Raw genomic sequence first — 20,074 nt, 5'->3', positions numbered from 1 at the left:
ATCGGCACAGACCCTTGTGTCTTATTCCTGAGGTTGACTGAAGGAACCAAAATCTGGATGGAACTGAAATTTCCCTGCAGATAAACAAGGCTGATAAACCACCTCATTCCAACATCTGACTCTGGGGCTCTTCAAAACCCGGGTAAGGACCCGCTTCATCTAAGAGGGGTTCTCCGCCTTCCCGTCCCGGTGGGTTCTGGGAGGCCGCGGCCACCAAGGGCTACCCAGACTCGCGGCCCCAGCCCCAGGGCCTGAGGGGGAGGAAAGCTTGAGGCTGTGCCCAAGCCCTGCCCCGCCCCGCCCCAACACGCTCCCCGGCACCACAGCCCTCCCCGGCCACCACCCCAACACCGATCCCACCCTGGTTCATGTCCACCGGCCCCAGCGACGGCGCGGATGTACGTTTACCATCTGTGAGACGCCGCCCCAGACAAGATGTCGGCCGCCTACTGACCAGGCCAGAACTAGTCGCCTGGCCGAGCAAGCCGCCATCCCCAGCAGCAAGCACCGCCATGGTCCCGGGCAGCTGCACACTTCCGGAGCCCGCTGCCCGCCCCAGAAGCTCAGGCCGGCCCGCGCGGAGCGCGGCGCCTGTAACCATGGCAACGCCGCAGGGCCATCCTCTAGCGCTTGCGTCGAGTGTCTTCCCGAGTCTAGATGTGCTAGGGCAGAACTTGCGGAGCCAATCGGAGCCAGGGCGCGGCCAGGACGGAGGTGGGGGAGGCTTATGGGGCAGCCGGGCGGGGCCGCTCGGAAGTCCTGACCTGCAGGTGGCGCCGGGCGGAGGCTGGGGCGGTGCTGCCACCAGTGGGCGGGGCAGTGGGGCAGCGGGGCAGCGAGACGGGGACACCCTCACCTGTCCCTGTGTGGGGATCAGCCTGGGCTCCGTGGCCTCCGCTTGCACAGGACGTGGACCCAGTCTACCAGTGGGCAAGATAGAGGACTGAGCCCAGGCACGCACGGCTGGCCAGGTAGGGCACCTGAAGTGCAGATCCGCCAGGCCCGCTGCCGGCCTTGAATACTCGCTTCTAGGCAGTTTCCAAGAAGACGGGATCTGTCATAAGAGGGGAGGTACGGCTGGGGTGCCAGATGCCGGGTTAGGTGCAGTCTGACAGGAGAGCCATGGTGAGAGGACTCAGAGCGGCCCCTGTGTAGGCGGGGCTAAGAGTTTGGGGTATAGGGTGGGGGTGGTGTGTGCCTTGCTCTGTGTTCTCCCCAAGAACCCTCACTCCAGAGCAAGGGGCTCTGCTCCCCCCACCCCTCACTGTACTCCCTGCCTTCCCCAGCACCATCTGGGGTATGGTCATGTCGGGGCAGGGAAGGCCCAGGCAAGGGGCTCATTCAGGGGCAGGGGCCACTCTGCAGGGATGCTGGACCTGACAGCGATGTGGTGCTTCGGAACTCCCCTGGGCTGGGTTTCTAACCAGTGGGATGGAAGGGCCTTTCCTTCCTGGGGTGCAGTTGGGGGAAATAGATCCATCATGAATGTCAGCCCTGAAAATGGAGGCTGCGCTACATCCATTCCTGGAAAGAAAAATCAGGCCCCTCCAGTCCAGGTGACTCAGAAAGTCATTCAGCAATGTTTGGGGTCCCCAGTTTACGTTTTCAACTAGAGCTGAGCTGCTCAGGAGGCCAGATCTCTGTCCGTGGCTCCAGGAGTAGGCTTTCTGTTGGGCGACAGGATCCTCACAAACACGTGTGTCTTTGTGGGTCACTCCCCTCTGACAAGCTGGGAGGCTGGGTGCAGTTGTGGGAAATCGTGTTTCCATGAGGAGAGGGCCACCAAGTGGTGGGGGCACAGGAGACAGTGAGAAAGAGTCCCGCAGCCTTTCTGGAATCAAAAAACTGGCAAATGTGAAGAAGTGCATAATTTGTTTTATTGAACAGGCTGCTTATGTACGTTTGGAGGGCCAGGTTCAAGGACTCTGCATCCCTCCAGGACAATAGCCTCAAGAGAAGAACAGAGCAGGAGGAGATATGGGGTTTCTCCCAGGAATGAGGCAGAACAGGGATTTCTGCAGATTTGCAAGGAGACCCCGACCACTGAGCACGGGGTTACAACCCCACATGACCCCTGTCGTGTTTGGCTTGGGCTCTGGGTCTGGCCTGATCATGTATTCTTCCAGCTGAGTTCCAGAAACTCAGAGGGTAGATTTAGAGAGGCTGCGTTTGGAACCCGGTGTGGAGACGGAGGGTCGTTTATCCTGAGTCCCTTCAGCCTAATCACTGTAGCTCAGTTCCAACACCACCCAGGCCCCCAGGGTGGGTGGAGGGAGAGCAAGCCTGGCAGGTGACCCAGGGGTCCCACTGCTGTTCCCCTCATTTATCTTTGTTCCCTTTCATCCCGGAAGGTGTGATTGTCTCATGTCATGGTGACAAGCCATCTCTCCTCTGTCAGGTGGGGTCCCCACCCCCACTCAGCCTTCTCTCTGCATGGATGATGAAGGACCAGGCTCACTTGAAGTTCTGAGCTTGAGCAGTAAGGTGGAACCAAAGAAACCAATGGAAACAAAGAAACAAATCATTGTGGCAAATCTCCCCACCAGAGAGAAGCTGCCCTGAGTGGAAGGGAGGGTGTGGGCATGCCCATTTGTTTCCTGTCTCCCAGTGCTCTTCGCTTTCTTATTGCAGACCTGCATGGTTACAACAAAATGATCTGCAAAACTGAAAATATTTACTCTCTGGCTTTTACAGAAAAGGCTGACCAGCCTCTGGTTCCAGTACCGGTCAAGTGATAGGAGTACCTTTCCAGTTTGGAAACATCTGGGCAGGCCCAGGTTTGCAAAATTCTTTAAGAGTAGTTATGGAGTTTTGCTTCTAAACATTTTTACGGCTGTATACTTAACTGTGGTTGTGCTGTGTAATTCTGAGCCAGGATTTTCTCAAACTGTTTCTCATTTCTTATACCAGACACCCCTAAATTCCAAGGGGAATGGGATGTTAAGGAAGCCATGGAGTTTAGGAAAAAGATACAGATTTCATTTCCATTTAAGCATCGATGTATCTCCATCCTAGGCAGTATCGGTTCTGTGGTATTGATAGGGGAACTAAATAGCAACCAATTTTATAGAAAATAGTGGGTCATTGGGTACACAATTTCTTCTTTTCAACATTTTTGTAATGTTTGCAGTTTAAGATGACCATTCCTGAGAAACAGGCAGCCTCTTAGAATGAAATAGTATTTTCCCTGAACCATACTCAATTTTTATTTCGTAGACAGCAGGAAGGACAATCACACATTCAACAATTGGGGACCTCAAAGATAAAATGTAACTTTCTGAGAGCACACTCCCCCCGTCTCCCTCTGTTCTTTTCACTGTCCCATTGTCCCTGAAGGCTCTTTCGTATCTTCTGCTCATGACTCCAGTAACTCTTCCTTCTCTTTCCTCAGCTGGTAAGTTTACTTTTCTACTTTAACCAAGCAAACTGAAGCCAACAGAAGAGAACATTCACCAGCAACTCCTAGCACATCCGCTCACCTTCTGATGTCTGTGACCTCACTCTCGCTTCCCCACCTCTTATTACAGGTGACATCAAAAGCCATATCATCCAAAAGTCGCCAGGGGGCCCATCCATCCAATCTTCTCCGGGCTGTCTCTCCCACATCCATCCTCTCTGTCACTACCTCATCTATTTTGTTCTCCTGCTAGTTGGCTCCCATCAGTATATAAAAGTCCATCCTCTTAAAAGAAACAAACAGCACTCCTTGACCCTAATTCGCCCCCACCAATTGCCACCCCATGTCTTTGCAGCAAATCTTTAATGAGTAGTTTAAACTCACTGTCTACATATTTTCTTGAGCCATCCCCTTTTGCATCCACTCTGGCTTTTCCCCTGATCCCTCGCTCTATGGAAACTTCTCTGTCAAGGCCATCAGTGACCCCACGTTGCTAAATATAGTGGTCAGTTTTTAGTCTTCATCATGCTTGGCCCTTTGGCAGCATTTGACCCAGCTCTTCCATCCCTCCTCCCCCGTGTTCCTGCTTTACTTGACCTCCAGCCTATCGCTCTGCTTTCGATCTTCTGGCTGGTCTTTTGCCAACGTCTCCTCTTTTTTCCAAACATTTACTGCGAATGTGCCCCGGAGTTGGGTCCTGGGTCTCTCCTCAATCTCTCTGCTATAACTTTGGTGGAAGCAACCAGACTTGGAAATTGACATGCCATCAATTTCTCGATTTGTCCAAACTCCCTGATTTGCCCTTTCCATTTGGAACTCTCTCCCTGATACTCATATTCTTTTTCTTTCATTCATCTTGCTTTCACATTCATACATATGTTCTACTGTGTAAATTACTTTTCCAAATTTTGAATCAGTCCATACATATCATGTAAAATGCTCAGATCTCTATTATTTCCACTAAGATGCTTATTCTACCTTAGAACATTTCTGCATTTCTGTATTTATGTCAATAAAGTGAATAGTATTTCTACAAGCCTCATAGTTAAACAGTGTGTTTGTTTGGGGCTATTATGTAACATGAAATAATGATACATCAACATAGTCCTTTTTCATTTAATTTTATGTAACACCAAGATGAGGTTTTTGCATGAAGACTGGTTTTATTGAAATTTTACCTACGTTATGGACAGTCAGTTTATGTGAAAGCCCTCATTTCTCCTCTTTTCTGATATATTTTCAATTTGACTATTATAACATATACATTGGCATGAAATAAAATTCCAAAATCATTCACATAATAAAATCAATACATTTAAATTATATTTTTAATGTTAAATAGAAAGAAAAAGAAACCCAAACTCCTCTACTTATTAGGCATTTCTGTGGCAATATCTAATAGACTCCTTAACCATGACATTGAAGAACTGAGCTGATTCCTACCCCTTTCCACCTGCTCAGCCCCATCTTGTCCCATCCCCTGTGGATGGAGAGGACATCCATCCCATTTTCCAGGTCCAGATATTGGAACCATGTTCTTTCTCTCTCTTTCACTTACACACACACACACACACACACACAGCAAATACAGCTTGTTAGAAAATCCTGGCTACTCTGAATTCATTAACCACCTACTCCCTGTTCCCCACCCTCCTAGGAGCCACCTTCAACCCCTTGTTGGACACCAAATAGCCTCCTTCTTCCATCTTTGCTTTTCTACAATCTCATCCACACAGAGTCAGAGGGAGCCTATAAAAGCATACATTGAGGGGGTGGGTGTAGCTCAGTGATACAGTGCATGCTTAGCATGCATGAGATCCTGGGTTCAAACTACAGCACCTTCACTAAAATAAATAAATTAACCTCCTCCCAAGAAAACCCAAAACAAAAGCATAAATTGGACATCACCCATCCCATCAAAACTCACTAAAAGGGTCACCATTCCATTAGGAGCCAAAGTCGTCCCAAAGTCTTCGAGGACCCGGCCTGCTCTGCCTCTCCGCCCACACTCTCCCCATCACTCTGGGGGCCTCTGGCTCCGGCTCTTCCTTCTTCCTCCGGATCTATTCTGCTTCAAGTTCATTACTCCTTGAGATCTGCCAGGATTGCCTTATTCCCTCCTGCCTGCCTCCCACCCCACCACAATCACCTGAGTTTGCTCATATCACTCTTATTTTTCCCCAAGCTCTTGCTACCCCCATCATGTTGCCTGTTTTCTCTGCTAAAACTCTGAGCCCCCAGTGATGGGGAGTCGTGTCTATTTTGTTGACTAATAAAGCCCAAGAGCCTTGGGAATGGGTATAGTTACTAGATTCCCATAAGTAGTAGGAGCTTATACAGATTTGCTGAATGAATGCAGAGGTCCTGGTCCAATTCGATGGACAACTTCTGTGTCCTGCTCAAAGATTAACTCTCCTTTCCTCCTGAGAGGGGGTGACCACTTCCTTGGTGATCAAAGGCAAGATCTATTTTCTTTATGCTGTTAAACTTAGGCGGGGAGACTGGGGGATCTTCATTTATATTTTAAAATTCGATTCACTCTGCAGTTTGTCTCCTGTCTATGTATCCTTTTGAGAAACCGTTTATGAGTGATCATTCTTCCATCAGATTGAACAGGATCCAGGGGGAAGTACCAAGCCTGTCCCATCGGCCATTCTGTGTGTCATGTCCTGTGACCCAGTGGATGCTCAGCATGTATGTGAACCAACAGGAGTGAGTGAAGAGATGGGAACATCTCATTATTGTGGTGGCTGCACTCTGTCCGATGCCTTGAGATATGGGGAAGGGTTTACAACTGCGGAGGCGAGATGTCAGGTCCTCTGTGCTCTTCCTGAGTGTCCTGGCCTTACCCATTCCCCCAGCCCCCTCTGGGCAGCCAAGCCCAGGAGCTGGGCCACCGGCAAATGTGCTGATCAATAATCAACCTCACCCAAAGTCCGGGGGTAAGAGCGGCCAGCAAAACTGGTTGTAGACTCTGAAGTCAGGTCCTTGGAGGAATTCCTCACTGAACAATGTTTTGGACCTTTTATTTTTCTCTATAGCCTCCAGCTGAAGAAACAGATTGCCTTAGGTACATGAAAGGTGAGGACACCTACTATCCCCATGGAGCCCAGTTGGGCCTGGGAGTCTGCTGTTTGTACAGCCGGTGGGCTCGTGTTGCTTTGGGCATCCCTGTGCCTGAATTCCTGCAGTACACTCGGTGGTAAGAACGGGGGTGCCTGGCAGGGAGGGAAGCGGGTCGGGAGACTACACAGCTGGGGAGACGTTAACCTGGGGTGAGCGGGAGCCGGCTGATGCATGGAATCTCGGTGCAAGGAACTCTCCAAACTCAGAGAGGTTCCCACTCCCGCAGGGTCCCTTTGATCAGGGTGCTAGGCTGTCAGTACTGCAGGGTCCCTGTGAGGATCACGGTGCCTTCAGGCAGTGGGAATTAAGGGGTCCAGTGGCAATTAAATTAACTGTGCACCCAAAGCCAACCCCTGTCTGTTTCAGCCTGTTTCCTAATCTGCAAAACTGGAATGATGTTAACCATCCCGCAGGTTTGTTGATGGGCTGGGACACACTAGACAGCCAGGAGCTGGAATTCCTCTGTGCCCTGATTGTTATCCTTCCTTCACACTATTTACTCTCACAAGTTCAGTCTCTCTGTCTTTCTGTCATTCACTTGTAACTTTCTCTCCTGCTCTGGTTTCATTTGATTCCCACCCTCCTCCCAATCCCCAGATGAGTGAAATTAATTTCTGTGTGTCAGTTCCAAATTCCTGGGAAAGATGCTCTGTCCTCTCTGGATTGTTTGTCCAACCCATCAGTGGCAGTCAGAGGAGTGAGTCCCTCTGTGACCAGAGGAGGGGCTCTGCCCAGCCCCCCAGCCACCACTGTGGGAGCACATAGCTCTCCGAGGAGGAGGTACTGGCTGTGACTAGGTGTCACTAAGTGTGAATTTATCTCTCCTCTTGCCCCACCTTCATCCTCCTAAACAAAGATGAAAATTATACACTCCCGAGATTTGTGTCATGGAACACTGAGGGTGGGGGCTAAGAGGGCTGGATTCCCTGCTGAGTGTAAGGGGCTACAGTGATTCCCCAACGAGAGCTTGTAAAGGAAACAGCACCAGCCCCACTGGACACTTAGGGTGCTGAGTCTGCGTGACATTGAGCCAGGCTTCTGACCACAGCTCAGGGGTCTGTTCCGACCGGTTAGTCTTTGAAACCAACCAGCTTTGGATTCCTCAATCCCTCCCTGAGGTTTTACCTGCACCACGAGCTTCTGTATCTCTGAAGACAGATGATGAGGACCCTTCACGTAAGGCATTTGCACAGCCCTGTGCGGGAATTTGTGCTGCACAGTCTGCCCGGCGAGCTGACCAAAGTTCGTATTTTACTGATCTTAGAAATAGTCTGGTTTCCTGATGCACTGTTTCACTGAACAAGCAACAGAAGCCACCTCTGGCTGATAAAAATCAAAAAGGGACTTAATGAAAAGATACTGGGAGGGTGCATGGAGTGGCCCATACCAGAGCCGACCCTGGGGCCATAGGAGATGTTGGGGAGCCCCAGGCACCAGGCTGCGCAGGGTGCTACCGGGCCCCCTGCTGCCCCAGCAGGGACCCCCCCCTCCTGACACTACACCTCACTGCAGGTTCATGTCCCGGCAGGGCCAGGTCACACTGAAGCCACCAGCACACACCTCAATGGGGGAGTTGGCCCCTTCTCAGCTGAGGGCGTGCCTGGTGTGGGGAGAGGCCCAGTTAGAGGAAGACGGTTCCCCTACTGTTCCGAGTTAATGCGCAAGTCAGTGCCCATCACTCAGGAGAGCCGGGCTGGCCTGACCTCATTGTGGTGACTAGGCCGTCTGAGTTCACATATTACTTTTTAGGTTGGAAGGCCCAAGAGGGAGAAAAAGTGGAGGTTCTAGTACTTATTTTATATTTCCCATGTACCAGGTGCGGTAAGCAAGCCACTTCAGACAAGGCCCATAACAACCACATTAATAGGCCACGGAGAAAGTCGTGCATTCAGGCCTCTGCAGCCCCGAAACGCGTGTCCTCATCAGTTCCGTAGTTACCAGTGGAAGTTGTAGGGATTTATGGGACTGTGTGCTCCTGTGGGGCTGGGATGTGTGTGTTTAAATCCACATCTTCAGAAACTCGGCCAGAACCACAGCCACTGATTGTCTGCATGGAGGCAGAGGAGGGGAGGCTTCCAGCCTCTGGTCCAGCTCGTGTGGAGCTCAGAAATTGCTCCTTCTGTCCTGAAAACAACACCAGAGCTGAGGGAGCTGAAAACCCACTGCTGTTCTTAGACCCACAAGAAAACTGAGGGGGAAAGCTGCTCCCAACCCAGAGAGGCAGCCGGGCAGGCTTGGAGAGTCACAGCTCCCAGGGCAGAACCCGCTATTGTAAGAAACTAGGGGGCAGGCAGATTTAACAGGTCCCTGAGGCCAGCTGGAAACAGCGTGGGGAAGTCTGAGTGTGACAACTTCAGGGGGCCAGTCAGAGGGGCCTCCTGCTCTTTTTCATGCATTTTACTTCGAGGACAGTACCCTGTTCTCAGAGTGAAAATCATAGGAAAACTCCTCATGCTTCCTGCCAGGAAAGGATAAAATAATTCTAATGAAATACACCCAGAACATTCTCTTCCATTGTGGGTGGTTGTGTTTTTTTTTTAAATGAGAAATTATTTTACCAGAGCCTAACCAGCCTGGGGGAAGGGAAATCCCTTCTGTCTCACCCAAATTGGGGTGAAGGGAAAGAGACACACTTGTGGAGGTCACAGCTCAGGGCACAGGCTCAATGAGAACTAATCACAGGAGTATAGATGCCCTGCTCTGTTCCACTACCCCAACACCTTACCTCCATGTCAGTAGGGCCTCTGTGTAATAACAGGAATAAAATTAAAAGAAGTTAATGTCTCAGGAGTGTCAAGGGAAAACCCAAAGACAGCGGGCGGATGAAAACAAGGACACACAGGCAGCTTTAGCCTCTCACAACAAAGGCTGTAGCAAACTACACACAGCCCATCCCAGTAGATAAACAGAAAACCTCACAGAAAAAACTATTTATTTTGGTTCTCTTACCCAGTGCATTCCATGGTGCATCCTCACCTAGAATTGAGTGGAAGCAAGTCCATTTCAGAAGGGACATAACTGAAGAGGAATGGCTTTCCAGACTCTGAAGGGCAGAGAAACACCAGCCTGGGTTAGAGAAAGGTGAGGGGTGGGGTAAGGGGTGGGCTGCCTTCCCCAAATAAGGAACCTTCCTGAGGCCAGCACAGTGGGAGGGAGGGCCATGGGGTGGAAGCAGATAGACTTCTTCCTGAGAACTGATGGGATGCCTCAAAGTGACCATTCAGGTGCCCATTCAGGTGTCTTGACGGTGGGAGCCATTTGGTCTGCCTCAGAGCCCAGGACTGAGGTGGGTGCATAGCAGGCAGGTCTTACTTAGCCGGATCCATTTCACTTCTCCGAAGCCCTGTGTAAAACATGAAGCGTGAACGGCCTGGTGAGCACAGCTCTGCCCTCAAGACCGGTTTCTACTCCTCTCTTCCCAGAGAACAGCATCTCTGAGCCCGTCCTGGGTGACCTCACAGAGATCACTCTAGTGGCCCAGGCTAGTGACCGGGAACATGTACCTTCCTGCAGCCAACCCCAGACGTCCACTGATGCATCATATACTGGCAAATATGTGAGTTCATGTGCATTGGTCTAACAGCAGAGACTCTGCCACAGGCCCAAGTGGTGGTGTGTGGGACATACAGGGGTGCAGGACTGTAAGCAGTGCAAAGGTGTAAGTGGTGGCAGGGGTGCAGGGGCTGTGGAGGGTGAAGGCAGTTCAGGGGTTGTGGGGGTGCAGGCAGTGCAGGGAGTGTCAGGGGTGCAGAGGTACAGGGAGTGTAGGGGTGCAGGGAGGTGCTCAGGCAAGTGCACATCCTCGCAGTCAGCCTGACCACGGGAGGCTAGTGCAATGGTTTGGGGCGGCGGAAGCGGAGGCGGCGGCGGGTGGGAGGCTGCCCGGGCAAGCCGGTCGATTTCTTCTCTTCCCTGCAGCCTGGCCTGGGGGTGCCTTGGCCGCCGGAGATTCGCCAGATGTTGGACTCCAAGTAAGCTTGCTCCTGGGAGGTGGGGCGGTTAGGTCAGCAGGCGGCGGCAGCGGTAGGGGGGCGGAGCGGGGCTGCCCCTGGCGAAATGGTGGAATAGCTGCCTTCTCCCGGCTGCCGGGCCTGGGAGCAGCCTCTGCTGCCCCAGGTCGCCGGACACACCTGTCCCACTCAGCTTGCTGAGTGGGGAGTGGAGGCGGTGCCGTTAATGTGCGGGGACCAAGGGGTAGGGGGGCTGCCGCGGGGGAGCCGGTCAATTCTCTCCGCACTCCCCCGCGGCGGAGCCTGGGGGCGGCCTCCGCTGCCCTAGAGGCGGGACGCCGGTCTCCAGGTGAGCTTGGTCCTGGGAGGTGGGAGCAGCGGCGCCAGGGGGAGGGGGTCCTTTCCAGGGAGCTGCTCCATTTCTTCTCTCCCCCGCGGCCTGGCCTGTGGGCGACTTCTGCCGCCGGAGATTTCCCTGAGGTCAGACTCCAGGTAAGCTTGCTCCTGGGAGATGGGTGCGGTGCGGTCAGGGAGCTGGTAAGGTGGTGGCTACGGGGATAGGGTGGCTGCCCCGGGGTAGCTTGTGTATTAGCTCCATGTCTGCACCGCATGGCCTGCAAACGGCCTCTGCTGCCCCAGGTCCCGGGACACCCCTGTCCCACTTAGCTAACTGGGGGCGGGAGGCAGGGTAGTCAGGGTGCAGGGGTGGCGGGGTTCGGGGGCCTGCAGCTGGGAAGCTGGCCCATTTGCTCCCATCTTCCCCGCGGCTTGTCCTGGGGGCGGTCTCTGTTGCCCTGGGTTACGGGACACGTGTATCCTAGTCGGCCTGACCCCGGGAGGCTGGCGTGGTACGTTGGGTGTGGTGGCAGCAGCGGTGGGTTTTCCCATGAAGCTGGTCCATTTGCTCCCATTTCCCCTCATGGTTTGCTCTGGGGGCGGTCACTGTTGCCCCAAGTTCACCGGACGTCCATCTCCAGGTCAGCCTGCTCCCTAGAGGCGGCCACCGAGAGGTCAGGGGGCAGGAGCGGTGGCTGATGCGGGGGGATGGGGATGCCTTGGGGAGTTGGTGGATTGGCTTCTGTCTCCCTGATGGCCTGGTGTGGGAGTCGTCTCTCCTGCCCTAGATCACCAGACACACCTGTGCCATTCAGCCTGCTGGGAAGGGTCGCCCTGGGCGGTGCCTTTAAGGTGCGAGGGTGGCAAAGGCGGAGGTAGAGGACCTGCAGCGCGGAGCTTGTCAATTTGCTCCCCTCTTCCCCGCGGCCAATCCTGGGGGTGTCCTCTGCTGCCCAAGAAGCTGGATGGCCCGTCTCCAGGTCAGCTTGCTCCTGGGAGGCGGACGCGATGAGGTCGAGGGGCAGGGGCAGCCGGCCGCCGCAGCTTCCTAATGGGGCCACTTCTTCTCCTTTCCCCTGACCTGGCCTGGGGACGGCCTCTCCCGCCCAAGATTCGTCTGACACACCACACCAGGTCAGGTTGCTCCTGGGAGGTGGGCGCGGTGAGATCAGGGGGTGGGGAGGAGAGGGGTGCTGCCTATTGTGAGCTGGAGGATAACCTCCCATCTCTCTGGAGGCCTGACATGGGGGCGGCCTCTGCCGCCCCTCGTTCCCAGGTCACACTTCTCAGGGTCATATTGCCCCGGGGGTGCGTTAAGGTGCGGGGGTGGCGGGGTGATGTCGAAGGTATGGAGCCTGCCGCTTGGGAGCTGGTGGTTTAGCTCCCATCTCCCCAGCAGCTTGGCTTGGGGGCAGCCTCTGTTGCCCCAGGTTGCAAAGCACAGTTTCCCTGACAGCTTAGCCACCTGAGGTGGGCAGGATGTGCTGAGGGGGCAGAGGCAGCTGCCAAGGCAGCGACGGAGGGGGCTGTCCCAGGCCAGCTGGTGTAATTGTTCCCATCTCTACCTTTGCTGCCCTAGTTTTGCAGGACGTCCTTCTCCAGTATTTCCTTCTCCTGGGAGGTGGGCGAAGTGCATGCAGCCCAAGGTCTGGGCTCTCCCCTTGGGAGGGGCAGAACTCTATTGTTCTCCTTTGTCTTTATTCTTCAGCGAAGGGGTTACTGGACCCAATTCTTAATTCTGAGAATGTGTAGCCTATGTTAAGGAAGAGCTGCTGGACAGTGTGGTTTCTAGGTGGGTTTTCACATCAGCTGATGCCCCAGGCAGGCAGGAAAGCTATTACTCAGAGCTCCTTAGTGTGGAGTTGGGGGGTGGCCCCGCCATCCTCACCATACTTTTTAAAAATGTGTCACTCCCCTTTTTTTCCTAGGTGACATTTTAGGTTATTGGGTCACAGATTCCTGGCACAATCATCCCTGTTCTCAAACATCTTTTAAACTTGGATGAAGTGATAAGTAGGGGAAGAAGATGATTTGCTGAAAGGTAAGAATACTTAAATTTGCATTAAAGCTACATTCTGTCAATCTTTCTCAAATGATTTTTCTCGGATTCAAAATCCACCACCTAATGAATGTTGTATTCCTGTGTAAATCATTGACCTTCAGATCACATTTGTTAAATGGTCAATGAGATTTGTTAAGTAGATTATTCCTGAAAGGAAAAGCTCAGGCTTTTGAGAATTCCTTGTCTGATGTCACCCAGGCAGTCACAGTAGAAGACAGAACTGATATAAAAATCCCTCAGCTGCCTGAACTGCAAAGCTTCTGGGATTACTGATCCCTGAAATGCAGGTGACTCTTGATGATATTCTGGGGCTTGGTTTACATGATCAGATTCTTCCAGTCCTGTAAATGGGTTCCGTGGCCCCAGCCCCGGGAGAGCTGGTCATAAGGTCCATATCGTGAGGGGTGGGATGGGAAGGCAAGGTCTAAGAGCTGGAATCACTGAGATTCCACACTCGCTAAACACAGACTCCAGAGCCTCATTGTTGTCAGGTTCTGTTCTGGATTTGAGAGTGTGTTCAGACATGATTCTTGCCCTTCAGGGGTCACTGCCTGGGTGGAAGTAACCTTTACACAAATCTGGGAAGGATGGCAATTAAGTAGATGGGCTGTTGTGGTCCTCAGTATGCCCAGGCTCACTCTTCCAGGCACTCTTGGGACTAACGAGAGTCATGTTATTCACTCATTCACTGATTTATTACTCTTGAATTGATCATTTGTCCCATAGTAAGTGAAACAAGGGATCAGGAACATGAATTTTGTCCCCTCTCCCATCACTGATTGTATCTGTCAGTCGGGCGCCCTGTGTATGCATTGTGAAATGGTGGTATTTTTTGCCCAATGGGGCAGCACTGACAGTTCTGAGAATCAGGGGAGTCTCGTGGGTAGGACAGAACCGTGACACACAAGGCAACACGCCACCATGTGAGACAGCATTGTCGATGCTCAGGTGACCCGATGTAGACCGCAGTGCTAAACCTGAGCGTGTTCAGTGATCTTGGCTGCTCTAAAAATACAGAGTACAGGTCCCAAACTCTGGAGACGCTGAGGGTCTGCACCTCAGAATTCTGCATTTTAAGAAGCACTTTAACTAATTCTGATGAAGATGATCTGAGTGTCCCAATGAGAAACACTGGGGTGCGATTCAGCAATACTGAGTATTCTCAGGGAACGATGTCTTTTCAGGTTGGTCCAAGGTCCCTCACTTGAGACTTTTGCCTTGGGTTTAATTGTATGTGTTCAGAAGTGATGTCTCTCATTTCCAGTGCTTGTCAGCATGCTCTGTGCAGGGACTTGCACTCAGTAGATGGCAAAAACTATGATTCTTCAGGTCACCGAGCTAGAGTGTGAGTGATCTTTTATTTTGGTTTTCTTTATAGCAATGCAGAGTCTCCCGAGAAGAGATTCAGTCTGAACAGCTTTGTGTCAGACTTTGGAAGACCTCTGGTGCCCAAGGTGTTCTCTGGCAGGGCAATGACGAATCTAGGTCCCTCTTTCACTGCTACATCAATCATGTGGGCCACTTGGACAAGGCCAAATTTGCTATCCCAACCATAGCCCTTGACAGAGATATTCAGCTCCAGGAAGCCATCAGATGCAGCAGGTGGCCAGAGGAGGAGGCGAACGGGCTCATAAAATGTGACATCCCCAACTTCATCAGTACGGACCAGAACTCTTCCTTTGGGGAAGATGATCTCCTGATTTTGGAACCACCAATTGTTCTAGAAGATAAGCCAGTTGCTCAGACCTCACACATAGACTTGAATTGAGAAACGTGCTTTGTCAAGTGTCTTTCTGAAGATGTGAAGTTTGTCTTTGTATGGCAGGAATTCCCCTTTCACAAAATTGTATGTGTTTGTGTCTGAGAGAGAGAAATGGAGACAGACAGAAAGACGGAGACAGAAGAGCACCCCCTCAGAAGACAGCTAGTTAAGGTGAGTTTTGTGCCTTTAAAAACATTTGGGGTTTTGGGGGGAACAAAGTATTTACATTGTCTCATTCTCCTAGTTGGAAACCTTGGCCCCATACTCAGTGTTAGCGGCCTTGAATGGGGATTGGCACGGTGCATTTCATCTGGCGCTGCCACATCCATGCTCTGCCTTTAGCACGTTGCTTTGCCTCTCAGGGCTGCCACCCTTTTAACTGTAAGGAGAGGAGTCTGGAGTAGGTGATCCATCCCAGCTCTGCTGTTTTGCAAATTTCTGATTTCGTATTCGGATGAGGCTGGGATACACCCAGAGCAGTATAAACCAGGCCCTACCTCCTGTCTCTTGCTGGGGCATCCCTTAGGCCTGTGCCTTCTACCCAACCCTTTACTGAGCCCAGCTTTTGTCAGGAGCCCAAGAGCCTACCGAGATGGCAGGGTACGTCTCTCGTGGTCACGGTGGCCATCATTTCTATTGGTTGTGCTGAAACAGCTCTTCTGAGATCCTCCGGCCACCCTTGCTCCAACCTGAGGACAGAACTACCGTTCCTTTCCTAGGAGGAGGATCAATCCATGGTGCATTTTATGACAATCCTGTCCCCAGGAATGCACGGAAGGTTATCAGCTGAGTGAGGTGAGGTGCCTCTGTTTCTCTGCGTCCCTGTGTCTCTGTCTGCTCACAGTGCCCTGCCACCGGCTACTGAGCAAGAAAAGTGCTATTCACCATGATGGGTGTTTTGCAGATGTGTAGGTGATGGTCGTGTAGCTCATGTGTGGGCTTTGAGCTGGGATGGTGAAGAGCTTATAAATACCTCATCAACATTTATTCGAGGTGGCCTGGTGCCACACAGACTTGATTAATGAAGGCATCAAGCCTACACACTGGTTTGGAAACAACTTGGTTTTGATCAGTCACACTGCATGCATGACTCGCTGCTAATCTCTGGGTGGTTTTTTCATTTTAGATTTATTCACCCAGTGTCTTGCTTAAGCTGAAAAATACTTTTATTTCACCAGAATATTCTCTGATTCTTTGTTTTCACTCATCCAGTTTTTTAATTCCTTTAAAAATGTTGTGTTTATAATGCCTCCTTATTTCTATCATCTCTAGTTTCCCAGTGGCCTGAGCCATGCAGCAGACTTTATGTAGGAACTGTACCACCAAAAGAAATCCCCTCGCCATAATATCTTTTGAGGAAAATATTATTCTTTAAGACTCTAACACTAAATCGTAGAAGAAAGCATGGAACATTTCTTGTAGTTAATACATGTTCATGCAAAAAGAAATTTGATATTTTCATTGAAAAATGTTGACTTTAATAACTTTTACTAATGTGAATATTATTATTCATTATTTAATTAACCAAATAATACCACAGATATTTATTATTAAGATTGAAAACTATTTACACAGTCTCTCAATTAGAAGACTGAAGTGTATTTAAAAGATGGAAAAATACCCATGATGACACCATATTTTTAATAACTAAATATCAAGAACTGTGCAGGGTTAAGATTTGACCCCCTGCAAGCTGCCAGGTTAGCATGAGGTAGTCTGTGGATGCTGCCAGAACACAGGACACTCCCCCAGGATCAGAGACAAAGGACTTCCTGCCGGCACAGCAGGCAGCCTGGGGTTCATGTTCATGTTGCTTACTGAGCTCTTTTCCTATTGCTGTTGTAACTAAGGACCACAGACTCAGTGGCTTAAAGTAACACACATCCATTGTCTCACTGTTCTATGGTGCAGAAATGCAAAGTCAATTTCAGTGGGCTAAAACCAACGTGTGGCCAAGGCTACGTTCCACACTGAGGCTCTTGGGAGGGATTCATCTTACTACCTTTCCAAGCTTGCAGAGGTGCTCACACTCCTTGGCCCAGAGCCCTGTGTCACTGTGACTTCTGCTGCCACATCACATCTCTGTCTCTGACCAATCTGCCTCTCTCCTCTAAGGACCTCCGTGATGACGTTTGCTTCCCACAGTGATCTGCCATCCCAAGGTCCTTGACAGTCACATCTGCAGAGTCCCTTTTGCCATGCACAGTGACACTCCTAGCTTCTAGGAATCAGACCGTGGACATATTGGGGGCCATTATTCTACCGAGTTCTTCCCTTTGGCCCCACTGGTTCTTGTCCATCCCACATGAAAAATGCATCCACCTCATCCCAACACCCTCCAGAGTCTCATTTACTACACCATCAACTCAAAGTCCAACATGTAGTCTAACTATTATCAGCTCAAAAGCCTAAGTATTTTCATCCTCAACACCTAAGTCAGGCATGATTGAGACCCTGGGTGTGATCTTCTCTGTTCAAATTCCTGCAATGGCTTCTCATTTCACTCAGTGAAGAAGCGAGTGTCCTTATGGTGACCTTACAGCTTTCCTCCCCCTCCCGAAGCTGAGCTCATCTCCGGTTTTCTCCCTGGCTCACTCCGCTCCAGCCACACTGGCCTCCCTGCTGTCCCTTGGGAATATCAGACATGCATCCACAGGCCTGTTGCCCTGGCCGGTCTCTGTCCAACTCATATGCTGAAGTCCTGAACCCCAGGACTACAGAACATGACCCCACTTGGAAATAGGGTTGTTGCAGATGTCATTGGTTAAGAAGAGGTCATTAAGTTGGGCCCTAATCCAGTATGACTTGTGTCCGGATAAATAGGGGCAATGTGGACAGAGAGACACGTGTACATGGGAGATGACGTGATGAGATGTGGAGAGAAGACGGTCGTCTCCAAGCCAAGGAGAGAGGCCTGGACCAGCCTCTCCCTCCCAGCCCTCAGGAGGAGCCTGCCCTGCTGACACCCTGCCTGCAGACTCCCCGCCCCCAGGGCTGTGAGACAGTGAGCCTCTGTGGTTCATGTCACCCAGTGTGCGGTGCTGTGTTAGAGGGAGCTCAGCAACTAGCACCGCGTTCTCAAGGTCCTCAGTGAGCCCAGCTCTGGCCATCTCATTTTAACCTGGAAACTGCCTTCCCCTTGTCTCTGCCCCAGAAACCCCCTCTCCCTGATCATATTATTTCTATCACCTTCTAGAATACCATATATTTCACATGACTGTCAAGACTGTAGTTTATGTTCTGCTCCTCCTCAGTCCTACAGGGACAAGGATCCTTATTTGTTCACTGACGGACCTCAGGTGGCTTGACCTGTACCCGTGGCACAGCAGTCAATACAAATTGGCCGGATGGAAGGAGGGATCGTTCCTTACATTCACAGGTGAGTGAACGAAGATTCCGGGGGACTGAGAGTTTCACTCAGGCACAGAGCTGGTAAGTGTCAGGCCAAGGTGGGTTTCAGGTACCTATGAACCTGAGGGAGGCTTGAGTGATTCTCTTTCCATTGATTAGTATTTCTCAGGTGTCTCTTTTTCTGGCTCTAACTTTTGACTTCTTTCTGTTATTCTTCTAATCTTTCAACCAGTTTTAAGTTTTAATTCTGCTTTGTCTCAGGTAAACAAATAAAATCTGTAAATCTTTCAACTCATTATATATTTCATCTAAATACATTGTGATTAGTGATGATGTTTTATTTCTGGCATCTTGTTTTGTGATTTCTATTTGCTTTGCTCTGCTTTTCTCCTGCCTGTTATATACCTTGCAGTCATGGTTAAGAGCATGGCGTCTAGAGACAGCCTATCCGGGCTTGGTTCCCTCCCTTGCTAACCATGTAACCAGTATATGTAATCCCTTTGAGACTCACTTTCTTCATGTACAAAAAGTGGTACTATCCGTCTCAAAGACTGTGAGCATTAAGTGATAAAATAGATGAAGAACTTAAAATAGTGACCGGCCTATTTTGCGTTCTTCATTTTGACTTCTTTAATTTTATTCTCTTTTTAAACAATTACTTTAGAGATTACTGTTGAATTTTAATGAACACCCTAGATATTGAAGATTAAAATGTTACTTAACCCATTCATTGAATTTTATATACCAAATGATATCTGTGTTTTATTTCCATAAGTTCTGTTTGGTTTTTAAAAAATTGATCTGTTTTCTTTTTCATGATGTCCTGATTGTTCATTATGTTATATAAGATTCATTTTATCTTTTAATGATTCAGTCATACTTCTTTTATGCTCTCTCTTAGATTGTTTCATAATTTTAGGCTCTGGAATATTAATCATCTTGTGTTTTACGGTTAGATCTTTCTTCCCAGTGGCACTGATTTCCTTCTGTTTTTAGTTGTGTGTCTGTGTGTGTGTAGAGTTGTGGGAGCTTCTCTATAGTGAGTACATATTTTTTCCTATGATTGTCCCTTACATCTTGGTTTTTAAAGTTTCCCTAGAGAACAATTTTGTGTTGCTTATCCTAAGGCTCCAGGTGATATGATCAACCTTGAATTATTATATTTTTGGTTTGGGAATTCCGGAATCTTCAGTGGAGTATCAATTTGGATTCCACATTCATATAAAGCAGGGGCGTGGAGATTAGATTTTTTAAGGGAGACTTTGTTTTTCCCTAGAGAACCGGTTGTTACACCCCTTTCCTGTGTGCACATGTGGAGAACTTTGAGTCTCCCTTTCAGTGAAGAGGCAAGTCTTCCAATACGTCTTATGCAGAGGTTTCTATAAAGGAAGACTCTTCTACATCTGGTATGGACCCTGTTTCCTAAATGGACATTGTATCCCTATTTATGTGCAGATGAAAACCCCTTCCCTCCAGGGTGCGGTGGCATCAGCTCACAAGATTACCATTTTGGCATTAAGTGTCCTCTTTGTATTGTCACCTGGGAACTTCTCTTTCCATAGTTAGCTCTGTGTTACTTTTGTTGTATTTTATCCGGCATTACTGAAAGTTTTACTTAAAAGGGATCCTAATTAGCTCTGTTTACCTGTTTCCAGAGCTGAAAGCTTCAGTTCTAGAGTATCTGTTTGATTTTTCTTAAAAATACATTCCAGTATATTTCTCTGGTGAAAGTCTTGACCCTGTTATATATTCTCCCATCATTTCCTTATTTTCTTGAATGTGTTAAAAGTATTTTATAGCCTTTATTTTTATCTCTGATGCCTACATCACCTGGGGTTTGCATCCTTTGTCTAATATTTCTTATTCTCATTTTATCCATCATATAGTCTTGACATGTTGCATGTCTAGAAATTCTTTATTACATGGAAGACATTGCAAATGAAAAATCCATATCTTATCTTCCGTAAGAGGTTTTCTACCTTCCCGTTAGGCAGACAGGGTGAGGGACTGATCATCTCACTCCAATCAGGCCCTGAGTTGTGTCAGGACAGAAGTGCCGTTTTTCTTAAGACAGCTTTGAGGTATACTTG

This window comes from Camelus bactrianus, chromosome 20, assembly GCF_048773025.1.
Source record: "Camelus bactrianus isolate YW-2024 breed Bactrian camel chromosome 20, ASM4877302v1, whole genome shotgun sequence".
Taxonomy (NCBI): Eukaryota; Metazoa; Chordata; class Mammalia; order Artiodactyla; family Camelidae; genus Camelus; species Camelus bactrianus.
This window is presented reverse-complemented; position numbering follows the sequence as displayed.